The sequence below is a fragment of the Bos grunniens genome, chromosome 8 (genome assembly GCF_055505025.1).
Source record: "Bos grunniens cultivar Pamir isolate PY7600 chromosome 8, Bosgru_T2T1.0, whole genome shotgun sequence".
In the NCBI taxonomy this organism is placed as follows: Eukaryota; Metazoa; Chordata; class Mammalia; order Artiodactyla; family Bovidae; genus Bos; species Bos grunniens.
In genome coordinates, this window is record NC_141172.1 from 10916403 (window position 1) to 10929799 (window position 13397).

General features: G+C 39.7%; 1 long non-coding RNA gene across 1 annotated transcript; it reads left to right on the plus strand.

Moving 5' to 3' along the window:
* Positions 1–4449: 4449 nt before the first annotated feature.
* LOC147366668 (uncharacterized) lies at positions 4450–13015 on the plus strand. Its single transcript, XR_015168883.1, has 2 exons — positions 4450–5695; positions 10949–13015. It is a non-coding gene; the product is annotated as an uncharacterized LOC147366668 (long non-coding RNA).
* The last annotated feature ends 382 nt before the right edge of the window (positions 13016–13397 follow it).

A 13397-nucleotide genomic window follows, 5' to 3' on the forward strand; every position in this document is an offset into this window, starting at 1 on the left:
TGATCTCCTTCAGAAAGAACTGGTTGGATCTCCTTGCAGTCCAAGGGACTCTTGAGAGTCTTTTCCAACACCACAGTTCAAAAGCATCAATTCTTTGGCGCTCAGCCTTCTTCACAGCCCAACTCTCACATCCATACATGACCACAGGAAAAACCATAGCCTTGACTAGATGGACCTTTGTTGGCAAAGTAATGTCTCTGCTTTTGAATATGCTATCTAGGTTGGACATAACTTTCCTTCCAAGGAGTAAGCATCTTTTGATTTCATGGCTGCAGTCACCATCTGCAGTGATTTTGGAGCCCCTCAAAATAAAGTCTGACACTGTTTCCACGGTTTCCTCATCTATTTCCCATGAAGTGATAGGACCAGATGCCATGATCTTCGTTTTCTGAATGTTGAGTTTTAAGCCAACTTTTTCACTGTCCTCTTTAACCTTCATCAAGAGGCTTTTTAGTTCCTTTTCACCTTCTGCCATGAGGGTGGTGTCATCTGCATATCTGAGGTTATTGATATTCCTGGTGGATAAAAACTGTGAAGGACTATAACATGTTCATATGATTATCCTTTTGCCTTAGATACTCAAAATCACTCTTGAATTTGATGTGAATCTTGGGATCAGTGAAATCGGCCTCACCATTACTCATATCTGTTAGTCCTCTATTTTCTTTCTAGTGCATTGGCTATCACCCCTGGCTTCAGGTCAGAATATCTTTCAAAAGCCCCCAAAAAACATTTAAAACAATCTCTCTAGAATTGGGCCCAGGTGTGAGGGTTTGGGGGCTTCCCAGGTGGCTCTATCAGTAAAGAACACGCCTGCTAGTGCAGGAGACTTAGAGAAGCAGGTTCAATTCCTGGGTCGGGAAGATGCCCTGGAAGAGGAAATGGCAACCCACTCCAGTAAGCTTGCCTGGAGAAGCCCATGGACAGAGGAGCCTGGCGGGCTATGGTCCATACAATCACAAAGAGTTGGAGACGACTGAAGCAACTTAGCGTGGGAGTTTTTAAAGAGCTCCTCAGATGACTCTAGTCCTTAGCCAGGGTGAGTAAAGGTTGCTGCAGATTCATATAGAACTCCTTCCCTTTCCTCACAACACCACTCTAATATTCTGAAGACATTTTTCATATCTCCTTATCTCTTTCCCGAATGAAACACTGTATTTATAACTCATATCATTATGACTACTTCTCTAGAATGTGCACCATGCAGTTTGACTTCCTCTGGGGCTCCCATTAACTGATCAGAACCTTCGCTAAATGCGGCATTCTCAGCATGGAGCTTCTGTGAACCTTTTGGAGATTATTAGCCTCCCAGCTGAGATTCAGAATTTATGAGATAAAAGCTCTATTTTCATGGAATCAGTTTTTGTTTAGCTTGTTTGCAAGTGATGCTCAGAGTAGCTGCCATTGGCTGCTCTGCCTTATGACTGATTCCAAATTTACTGTTTAATAACCCTTGTTTTATTTATTCCTCTTCTAAAGCAGTAGCAGACTGAAAATATAGAAAAAAGAAAACACAGGCTTTGAAATCTGAAACATCATGAATTGGTTTCTGGTTTTATCAAGTAGTAATGGATGGGTCACTTGGAAAAAGCAGTGTTAGTTGGGAGAGATTTGCTTTCCTCATCTGTAAAAGGGGTCAATGCAGTTGTATTCTCTTGCCGTGATAGTGAAAATAAATAACATTTGTAGAGGATAGAATCTGGCATTTGCAAAGTATCTATTAAACTGTGTTCATTTTTATAACATACATGGATTTAAAGTACCCATGCCTCTTCTATCCTGATATTCAACAAACTGTGCTATAACCATTTTATACCAATATCTGTAGTTTTTGTGTGATAAGTATTTATAGTATGCTGTTTTGAAAGGTAGAGGTCTAAAAGGCACACGGACTGCAAGTCTCATCTCTGCAGAACCCATTTAACACTTCCGGCATGGTTCAGGCACAGAAATTTTGGTTATGGACCCACCCATGATGGTGTTGGTAAACCATCAGAGCCTTGGTGCTCAGATTGGGTATTGGACAAGACTGGGTGTACAAACCTACTTGTCAGTATCCTACAAGGTAGATCCCATCTTGTTCCCTACCTGCTGTGCTTTCAATTAGAACCAAAGTTCACATCACATAGCATGGATTAAAGAGTCAGGTAGAATGGAAAATGTATTAAGTCTGAGTCAGTAAGAAAATAAAATAAGGCATACATTCCACACCTCTTGTTATCTGACTTAAGGGCACGGTGGGGGTGAGGGCACCCTTCTCTATCTCAAATTTGGATCTATATTCTAGAAGAAGAATCCATTATTTCCATGAGTTCCATTTTCTTTTCTTTTGGAGAGGTGGGGTAGGAATTAGAGTTAAAAAAAAAAAAAATCAACTTTGTCCATGGGGGAATATTCAGATGATTTTGACTCCTAGAAGTCAGAAGCTGGGAGCCAGCTTTTTACAGGTGTTATCTGAGAAATGTACTCAGAGTCCTGGGGGATGCTCTTCAGAGAGAAAACCTCAGTTTCTGCCAGAGTATTTTTCTTGGAGCAGTTCATTCTATTTGGAGAATGGCTGCCTAAATTTCCAGCAACTCAAGCAACCCAGAGTAAGCTACTGGACGCTTATACATCCTCTTCCACTTGGTTTCATCATCTAAAAAATAAGAGTTAATTAAAACCATGTCTTAAACTTGCTGAATGTCTTAAGTTAAAACCTTATTATGTGGCTTGGCATAGAGACTGTCCTGAGTATAATGGTAGCTATTATCGCATTCCAGACACAATCACTCAGGAGTTGAACAGCACTGGGGTATGTATTAAAGCGTATTATAATATAAATAATAGATTTTATCTCTAAGTAACTTCTAGCACACTTACTATTTCACTAAGATCCCAAATTGCTTCCTTTATAGATGGGTCCTTACAAACTGCTAGTTTACTTGGCCCAAGAGTCAAAACCATATTTAAAAGAATGCTTATGCAGAGGAGCTTGACTCCTATCTTGTCCCCATTTTCCAGGAAAGAGAACTCTTTTCTAATAATTCTAGTATGTTATTATGCTTCCAGTGTTTTGAAGGCAAATGCAAACTAATACATCTATATATCCCAGGTGGCTCAGTAGTGAAGAATCTACATGCCAATGCAGGTTTGATCCCTGGGTTGGGAAGATCCTCTGGAGAAAGAAATGGCAATCCACTCCAGTGTTCTTTCCTGGAGACTCTCATGGACAGAAGAGCCTGGTGGGCTACAGTCCACGGGATTGCAAAAGAGTAGGACACGACTTAGAGACTAAACCACAAATGTTCAAGTACACCCTTCTTATGTAAAAAATAACATATTGTATACGGTGTCCTGCTAAGATTTTCAATGACTTCTGATAGTGCTCTCACTGGAAGCAGAAGTAAGGAGGGAGGAGAGAGCAAGAGATTTTCTCTTTACCGTTGGCCTGCTCTCGTGTTTAGTTTTCCACCAGTGGCCTTGCTTTCTGTTTCTTATGCTCACCTCATAGCATTCTCCATTACCAACCTCGGTGCAAATGGTGACCACTCTTCCACTCCAGGGCCTAGCACACTGCTGGGCACATAGAAGGAAGTGGTAATAATAACAGTTGTTGAGTGAGAAAATAAATATCTCAAGGCCTGTGACTTAGGTTTGTGTGGCACACTATGGTGCTCCTGCCAAAACATCCCTCCCTGTTGCAAATTAGCATGTCTTAATTTCTATAGCTCTGTGGAGATAGTATTTAGTATGTCAGTGAAGTATGAAAAAATGTATTTTTTCTTGCAATGAGACAGTTTCAGGTGCTCATAATTGTGCTGTGCACTCAGCCCATTTTAAAATATATTTAAAAATGATTCATGATGAGTTAGGCAAAGTACATTATGCAAATTATATACCTAAAGTATAGTTTAACTCCACAGCCTTAGTTCTTCTCATACTTTAAATATTAATCACTTGCTTCAAACTTCTGATTTTTGGTTTTAAAAAAAAAAAGCACCAATTTTCCAGTACTCAGTTGTATCCTAATACATTTCTATCTAGCTGGAATTTTAGATAAGTAATTGAGAAAAGATATTGGGTTATTTTATGGAAGAGGATATAGAGTCTATGATGACAGCTTAATAGAATTTCCATTAAACAGAAACTGAACTGAAATTCAATCACTTGGTTAAAATGATAATTGTCCACTTAGAGTTTGAAATACTGAAGTTAAATGATGGGAGCATGCATTTAGATTGTTATACTCAATTCTGTTGAAAAATAAAGTTTTGGAATTTTGTAACACCCTGTACAGACAAGTAACCCCTCTGCCGTGAAAACAGAATGGGGTTTTACACTGTTTTACCAAATTCTTTCTCAGAAATAGTTCCTACTCATGGGGTCAGAACAGATATAAGCAGATTTTATTTTGCTGTATTCCCATGTCATTAAGGGTTTAAAATCCCATGTTTAAGTTACGGGTGCCGGGAGCCGGCATATTGCATATTGAGTGCATATTGCATATTGAGTGCAGCACTTTTCAGGATCTGGAATAGCTCAACTGGAATTCTATCACTGCAGGTAGCCAGCGTGAGGAACTCCACCCATGACAAAGGTCATGAGGAAGGAGGCTTGGCATACGCAAAGGCGGGATCAAGCCTCAGGAGTCTCCCTGGAAATTCTTGAGCAATCTACCCCCCAAACCAGAGTCTGCCTACTTTCTGCTTTGTGCTTTCACCTACACCTCTGACTTTACGGGGGGCTGTCCCCCACTACCTCTCTGAAAAAAGTTAGCTTACAGCTCCAGTTAATAATTCCTGGGTGTGACAGTGTTTAACCTACAAACTCCTTTGGAAATCCTCTAGCCTGCCTGAATAGGTTTTTCCGGCCTCATGTGATTGTTCGGAGCCTCCCAACTGTGAGAGGCAGGAGATGTCCTAAACTGTCTAAACACAGATTCTTTTGAGTAGTTAAAAGATTGATTAGAAATTGTATTGGTGAAGGGATTTTCACTTGTTGGGCCAATGTTTGCTGCTAAGTTTCCATATCCCTTACCTGCTGTGTCCCTGGCAGTGTATTGATTAATATAATTGGTGTAAATAGTAGCTTTAATGTTTGTAACCTGGGACCCTTGAGTTAATTCTTTTTCTTGTTATAGCCCACCACACCTTTGCTCTGTAGGAATGCAACTTTATCTAATGCTTTTGGAGGGTGGCTCCTGACCAATCACCTTTAGAGAAAAATAAGTTTTCTGAAGAAAAGGTCTTAAAATGTTAACAGGCCTCCGGGCCAGAAGATGATGCAAATCACCTAACTTTTGCATATGCTAAGTTTGCAGGAAGAAAGCCTGGCTTGCTGCCTGACTCTACCCCTTCCCCCATTATCCTCTGTGCATAACTTAAGGTATAAAAACTACTTTGAAAAATAAAGTGTGGGCCTTGTTCACCGAAACTTGGTCTCACCATGTCGTTCTTTCTCTTACCTTCTGGCTGAATTATTCAGCCTCTTTTCTACACTGAATTTCCTCACTGAGCTATCCTTATCTCAGCCTCTTTTCTCCACTGAATTTTCCTACTGAGCTATCCTCATTCTATTACTCTTTATATCCTTAATTAACGTTTAATTAAGCAATTGTTTCCTGATCTTCGCCGACGCCGTCTCTCCTTCGAATACCCTGGTTCAGCCGGGGCTGGTCCCCGGCAGGTGGCGCCCGAAACAGGGACTTTCGAAGGTAAGCTCCCCAAAGCAATCAGAGCCATCAGCCCTATTGCTCCCCGTTCTCGGAACAACTGGGTGACCAGCCCTCTTGTTCCCCCACGGAGCAGTTTGGGTCACCAGCCCTACTGCTCCTCCCTCGGAACAGTTTGGGCCATCAGCCTACTGTTCCTCCCCCGGAACAATCTGGGTCACCAGCCCTATTGTTCTTCCAGGGTTCGGGACGGCTAGGACCCCACTCGAGGGTGCCGCGGACCCCCCTGTAGGATAGACAGGGCGAGAGGAGTGGGAAGTGTTGAAAGTGTTAAAGAGTTAGACTTAGAGAGAGAAAACGGTTTCTAGAGTTAAAAGGCCAAAGAAAAGCCTGATCTTTTAAAAGCTAAAAGCTTTATCTTCTATTATACTTAATTTTCTGACATGGGTAACATGAAACTAAGAATGACAACTCTTTATACAAGTAATCTTGAAACTGTTAAAGAGGCTACTGTTAATTTAGATACTTGGGTGAAGGTAAAAAACAACTAAAAACTTATCCTATAAATATGATTAAAAATGTTCTGGACCCTCATCATGAGGCTGTGGGATAGCCTATGGGAGAGGCTATAGCGGTGGATGGTAGTGGGTCACCTTCTGCGCAGATCATATTTTCTGCCATTGACGAATGAAAGGAGGGAGACTGTGCTCTACCTCCGGAGGAAGGAGAGGGCTTACAGGACGCTGCGGCCGGGCGCCCTGGCGAGCTCCCTCCCCCTCTACACAAACCTTTAAAAATGTATCCAACAATTTCTGATTTAAGGCGACTACTCCACCTCCGCTTGCACCTCCCAGGGCCTAAAAATTCCCCAGTTTACATCCAAAGTCTCCCAGAGCATTGCCTAAAGCTGAAAAAGATAAAAAAGATTTCTTTTAAACAAAGGAGCTTTTTTTAAAAAAAAAATACACAATATACAGAGCCTGCTCCTTGAAGAAAACCCCCTCAGGGGGGCCTCACCCAAGCAAAAATAAATAAATAAATAAAAGAGAAAAAAAAAAAAGGTAAAAAAAAAAAAAAAAGAAAAAATAGAGAAAGATCTAAAGATAGAGAAAAAGCTAAAGAGTGAAAAGGAGGAACAGAGAAGGAAGGAATCAGGGAATGCAGCAAGATTGAGAAAGGAAGAAAGGAAGTTAGAAAAAGAGATACAGAGAGAAAGAGAGGGAGGAGGGAAGAAAAAGAGAGAAAGAGGGTAAAGGGAAAGAAACGAAGGAAAGAGAAGGGTAGCGAAAAATGAAGGGGGAAAAAAAAGTGAGAAAAGCAGGAAGAGAGGAAGAGAGAGACTGTAAGAGACGCTGTGACCAGGTGCCCTGGCGAGCTCCCCCTCCCCCCCACCCCCTCTGCGCAAACCTTAAAAAAAAAAAAAACAACTTATCCACCACTTTCTGATTTAAGGCCATTGCTGCCGCCTCCGTTTGCGCCTTCCAGGGCCCAAGAGTTCCCCACTTTGCCCCCAAAGCCTCTCAAAGTGTTGCCTAAGCCTGAGGAAGATAAGAAGGTTTTTGAACAGTGGAGATTTTAAAACAGACTGAGTGCACAATATGCAGTGCTCCTTGGAGAAAACCCCCTCAGGGGGGTCTCACCCAGGCTAAGAAAAAAGCGGACGGTAAAGGGATTTAGCAACAATATTAACCCCTGATATGCCGGTTGCTCCGATTCCAAGGGGAGTGGCTGGCCCCCCTTCTTGAGGGCATTATACGACTTGTGCTAGGGTGTAGCTCGCTTTCTTTTCAAGAAATTTCGGTGGTATATGGTGTGGTAGATTCTGATTATATTGGAGAAATTATAGTTTTGATCTCGCCGCTTACCAAAACTGTGCAAATTAATAAAGGTCAAAGAATAACACAGTTTTTGCTTTTACCTTATCAGGCAGGAAAAAACTTGACTTCTCAAGCTAAGAGCCACAGAGTATTTAGATCTAGTGATCTAGCCTTTTGGGTGCAGGAAAGTACAGCTCCAAGGCCTTTAAAAGATCTTTTAATTCAAGAAAATAAACTGTCAGGGCTATTAGACACAGGAACAGACGTCTCTTAACATTGCTGGGGAAGACTGACCCAGCTCCTGGCCAACACATACTACTGAAAATGAGTTGAGATTAGAAAAAGTGATATGCGGGTTGGGAATGCTGTAGATAAAAAGGTGAGGGAGAGTTTAAAACCTTGAAGAGTAGTGAGTTCCCCGTTGCTGGAAGTATTCAAGCAAATATTAGATGGTTGCTTGTCATCTAAAAAGCTATAGACCAGATTTAGGTTACAAAACGATAACTGGAGAAGCTTATAAACATGTTGTGCAACACCTCTTTACTTGCTTCTCATATTTAGGTCTGCCAAAACTTTTAAAAACTGGTAATGCCCCTTTGAGGCTGCGGAGAGATTGTTTACTAACTTTAAATGATTTCCAAAAATTATTAGGGGACATTAATTGGATATGCCCACATTTAAAACTGACTACTGCAGATTTAAAGCCTTTGTTTAATTGCTTAAAAAGCGACCCTAATTCCAGTTCTAAGTTGACTAGTGAGACAGAGTTGGCTCTTGTTAAAGTAGATGAGACTTTAAATGATCAGTTAATTACGATTAATATTACCAAAAGATGAGATTAAATTATTCTTGCCATAAAACATACACCTACAGGGTGATTGTGACAAAAAGGCCCATTGGTTCCATCTACCAGTGATCCCAAGAAAAATAGTTTTATCTTATCCTAGCTCAGTGGCACAATTAATTATAAAAGGAGGAAAAAAGAAGTGTGGAACTTTTTAGAGAAAAAAAAAAAAAAAGAGTAGCAAATATAGTAATTCCATTCAATAAGGATCAACTGCAAGTCTTCTACAAAATAGTGATGATTGGCAAGTTGCCCTGATAGATTTCAGGGGTCAAATTTTGTTTCATTTGCCCTCAAGCCCCCACAGTCGTTAAAAGTTCAAAAATGTTAGATTGGCAGTTTGAGGATACCTGTGGAACTTTCCAACCGTATGTAGTTCCTACGCTCCCCTTTACCCTATGGGGGAGGGACGTGCTGTCTCAAATAGGAGATACTCAGAGAAGGGTTTTCTCAATTTCTTAGTTATCAACAGGTGGTACAATTAACAATACTTTATATATTGTTATAAATACGTAATATAAATATATTTGCCTAACTACAGTTTGCCTAATTAGATATGGGTATAAATAAAATATAATAAAGGTATACCTAATTCTATTTATAGATCTATACTTACTTAATTTGTATATAAATCAATATATGTATTATATATATACTGTATAATTAAATGTATATTGCAGTAATATAATGTGTGTGGCTGATATTAATTGGTATGGATTGATGTGCTGTGATGATATATGTTCTGTATGCTGTATAATTATATATGTGTGACATGTATTATTACAGTACATTGGTTTGTGTTGGTTGGTATTGGCTGTGTGTGTGTTGTATTGCTGTAATATATATGAATTGATATATTAATTATAAGATTAATTCAAGTATATTGATTTATATATATTGTATGTCAATAAGTTTATACTTGTTGCCATATATAAATACATTTTACATTTAGGTATATCTGTATACCAAAATGAGATAAGGAGGTTATACATTTATTATTTAAATTTATAGAGACCTAAACTAAACATTAGACCTAAATTAACATATCTCTAAATTTATGTTGTTAAAATGTAAATTTTTAAAAATTTTAAAAATTAAATTGACAACTGCTTGACAATTCCTTTGCCATAAACCGCCCCCCCCATAGGTGTAACTGGGGTAACCAGACAAAAAATTGGCAAAACGGCCCCCCTAGAGTGGGTCCATCTTCCCGCTCAAACTAAAAAAGTAGTGGCTTCTTATCCAGGATTGATAGCTACTTTGATATTAAAGGAAAAAAGCGGAACATTGGATTATTTGGTAAAGAGCCATCAGAAATTGTAATCCCATATAGTAAGGAACAACTTGGTGCTCTTCTAATGTTTGATGAAAATTGGCAGATTGCTATAGGAAACTATTTTGGTCAAAATTTTGCATCATTTACCCTCACATGTTTTGCTGAATTTTATATCCAGACATCCAGTTATTTTTCCTGTCAGATGTAAACAATCTCCTATTCCAAATGCTCAAATAGTTTTTACTGATGGGTCAGCAAATGGTAAAGCCTCCATAGTTCCTAAAAATCACCAAAAGGTTTTTAAAACACAAAAAACTTCAGCTCAAAGAGCTGAAATAACAACAGTCATAAAGGCTTTTGCTATGTTTGCAGATGAGAAATTTAACCTTTATTCTGATTCTCAGTATATTGTCAGGTTGTTTCCACACATTGAAACTGCGGTTTTTGTCTGAAAATAAAACTACCATATTTCATTTGTTAACTAAATTACAGCAACAAATTTGGAAAAGAAATAAAATATTTTTCATTGGACACATTCGGGCTCATTCAGGATTGCCTGGCCCTTTAAATGCCTTTAATGATTTGGCTGACTTTTTAAACAGAAATACAGTGGCTACTGTGATTGAGGAGGCCAGAGCCTCTCACTCACTTCATCATCAATACGCTACTGCTTTAAGATATCAATTCCAAATTCCCAGAGAGACTGCTTGAGAAATTGTGCGTTCTTGCTTATATTGCCCCACTGTTTATAATAGTCTACCTATGGGAGTTAATCCTCGCGGTCTCAAACCTAACGTACTCTGGCAAATGGATCTAACTCATGTTTCTTCATTTGGAAAACTGTCCTTTGTTCTTTAACTGTAGACACCTTTTCTCATGTTATTATTGCAACTGCTCATACAGGAGAAGCAATTAAAGATGTAATACAACATCTCTTTACTTGTTTTTCATATTTGAGCCTGCTAAAAGCTCTGAAAACTGACAATGCTCCTGCGTCTAAGTCTTTTCAAAAATTTTGTATAAAGTTTCAAATTAAACATAATACTGTCATCCCTTATAATCCCCAGGGACAGGCCATTGTTGAAAGAGCGCATCAAACATTAAAAATCCAAATTCAAAAACTAAAAGAAGGGGAGTTTAAGTATAGTTCTCCCCATCAAATCTTGCAACATGCTCTTTTCGTAATAAATATTCTAAATACTGATCTGGCTGGAACTACTGCAATGCTTCGTCATTGGTGCCTGGAGCAATTAAATGCAAAACCATTAGTCAAATGGAAGGACCTCCTCTCAGGACAATGGAAGGGTCCTGACCCATTATTAACTAGCGGTAGAGGATGTGCTTGTATTTTTCCACAGGATGCAGATTCTCCAATTTAGATCCAGGACAGGTTGATTCGCCATGTTGCAGACCCCCAGACATCCAGTTCCCCCATTGCTTCAATCACAAAAGAGGAGCCCGCCTGAAGGGGAGGCAAGATAAACATCGAGATCCCGGCGGGACCGACGGGGCTGCTGCAGCGCGAACTCCAACCAGAAAATAATTCTACTTACTCTGTTTTGGCTTGTCTACCCTCTCCTTATGTTTTTCTCTTTACCAATGATTCTGGAAAACTTAATGTACATGTGACTTTCACTGGTGGACCCAATGTAGTGACTTGTGAACAATGCATGCTCTCATCTTGTTTAAACCCTCAATATAATGTTTGCTCCTTTATAGTGTTACAATGTCCACCTTATCTTATGATGTAACCACTTATTGATATGTTAACTATAGTCTTGCTATGTTACAACAACTACAAGATTTAATGTGATCACGACGATTTGTGGGCTTTACTTATTTTAGGAATATCAACTTTAATAGCAGCAATTACTTCTGTTACTGTGGCAGCAATATCATTGACTCAACAAGTGCATACTGCCCAATATGTTGATACCATGTCTAAAAATGTTTCTTTAACTCTAGCAACACAGAAAGTTATAGATAGAAAATTGGAGATGAGAGTAGAGGCCTTAGAAGAGGCAATAATGCATATTGGGACTGAGTTACAGGCTTTAAAAGTGAAAATGGCTCTGTCTTGCCACTCTGATTACCGGTGGATATGCGTGACATCTTTAAAGGTAAACGAGACAGATTATGAAGGGGAAAAAATCAAAAATCGTATCTCAGGTGTTTGGAACAGCTCTGACATTGGCCTGGACTTAGGGAAAGTTCATAATCAAATACAGGCCCTGGAACACTGTCGACTGGATTTTACCACCGCTGGAGCAGCTAATGACTTTTTTCTCACCTTCTCTAACTTTATTTCTGGAAAAAACATTCTGTCTAATATCTTTAGTTCTAGTTTTGCTTCTCATAATCATTCTTCCTTGTATTGTCAGGATTCTTCGGCAGAACATTCAAAAGCTCGCGACTGAGCTGCATCTGGCTGTTTTAAGAAATAAAAAAGGGGGAGATGCCGGGAGCCGGCATATTGCATATTGAGTGCATATTGCATATTGAGTGCAGCACTTTTCAGGATCTGGAATAGCTCAACTGGAATTCTATCACTGCAGGTAGCCAGCGTGAGGAACTCCACCCATGACAAAGGTCATGAGGAAGGAGGCTTGGCATACGCAAAGGCGGGATCAAGCCTCAGGAGTCTCCCTGGAAATTCTTGAGCAATCTACCCCCCAAACCAGAGTCTGCCTACTTTCTGCTTTGTGCTTTCACCTACACCTCTGACTTTACGGGGGGCTGTCCCCCACTACCTCTCTGAAAAAAGTTAGCTTACAGCTCCAGTTAATAATTCCTGGGTGTGACAGTGTTTAACCTACAAACTCCTTTGGAAATCCTCTAGCCTGCCTGAATAGGTTTTTCCGGCCTCATGTGATTGTTCGGAGCCTCCCAACTGTGAGAGGCAGGAGATGTCCTAAACTGTCTAAACACAGATTCTTTTGAGTAGTTAAAAGATTGATTAGAAATTGTATTGGTGAAGGGATTTTCACTTGTTGGGCCAATGTTTGCTGCTAAGTTTCCATATCCCTTACCTGCTGTGTCCCTGGCAGTGTATTGATTAATATAATTGGTGTAAATAGTAGCTTTAATGTTTGTAACCTGGGACCCTTGAGTTAATTCTTTTTCTTGTTATAGCCCACCACACCTTTGCTCTGTAGGAATGCAACTTTATCTAATGCTTTTGGAGGGTGGCTCCTGACCAATCACCTTTAGAGAAAAATAAGTTTTCTGAAGAAAAGGTCTTAAAATGTTAACAGGCCTCCGGGCCAGAAGATGATGCAAATCACCTAACTTTTGCATATGCTAAGTTTGCAGGAAGAAAGCCTGGCTTGCTGCCTGACTCTACCCCTTCCCCCATTATCCTCTGTGCATAACTTAAGGTATAAAAACTACTTTGAAAAATAAAGTGTGGGCCTTGTTCACCGAAACTTGGTCTCACCATGTCGTTCTTTCTCTTACCTTCTGGCTGAATTATTCAGCCTCTTTTCTACACTGAATTTCCTCACTGAGCTATCCTTATCTCAGCCTCTTTTCTCCACTGAATTTTCCTACTGAGCTATCCTCATTCTATTACTCTTTATATCCTTAATTAACGTTTAATTAAGCAATTGTTTCCTGATCTTCGCCGACGCCGTCTCTCCTTCGAATACCCTGGTTCAGCCGGGGCTGGTCCCCGGCATACGGGTATATTTTGATTTGTTGGATTGCTATGAGGCAACTGTAGAAAGTCAAATAGCTTGCAAAACTATGACCATCCCAGCACTTAAATTTATCATGAGTATCATTAATTTAATCCTTAAAAGAAAAAGA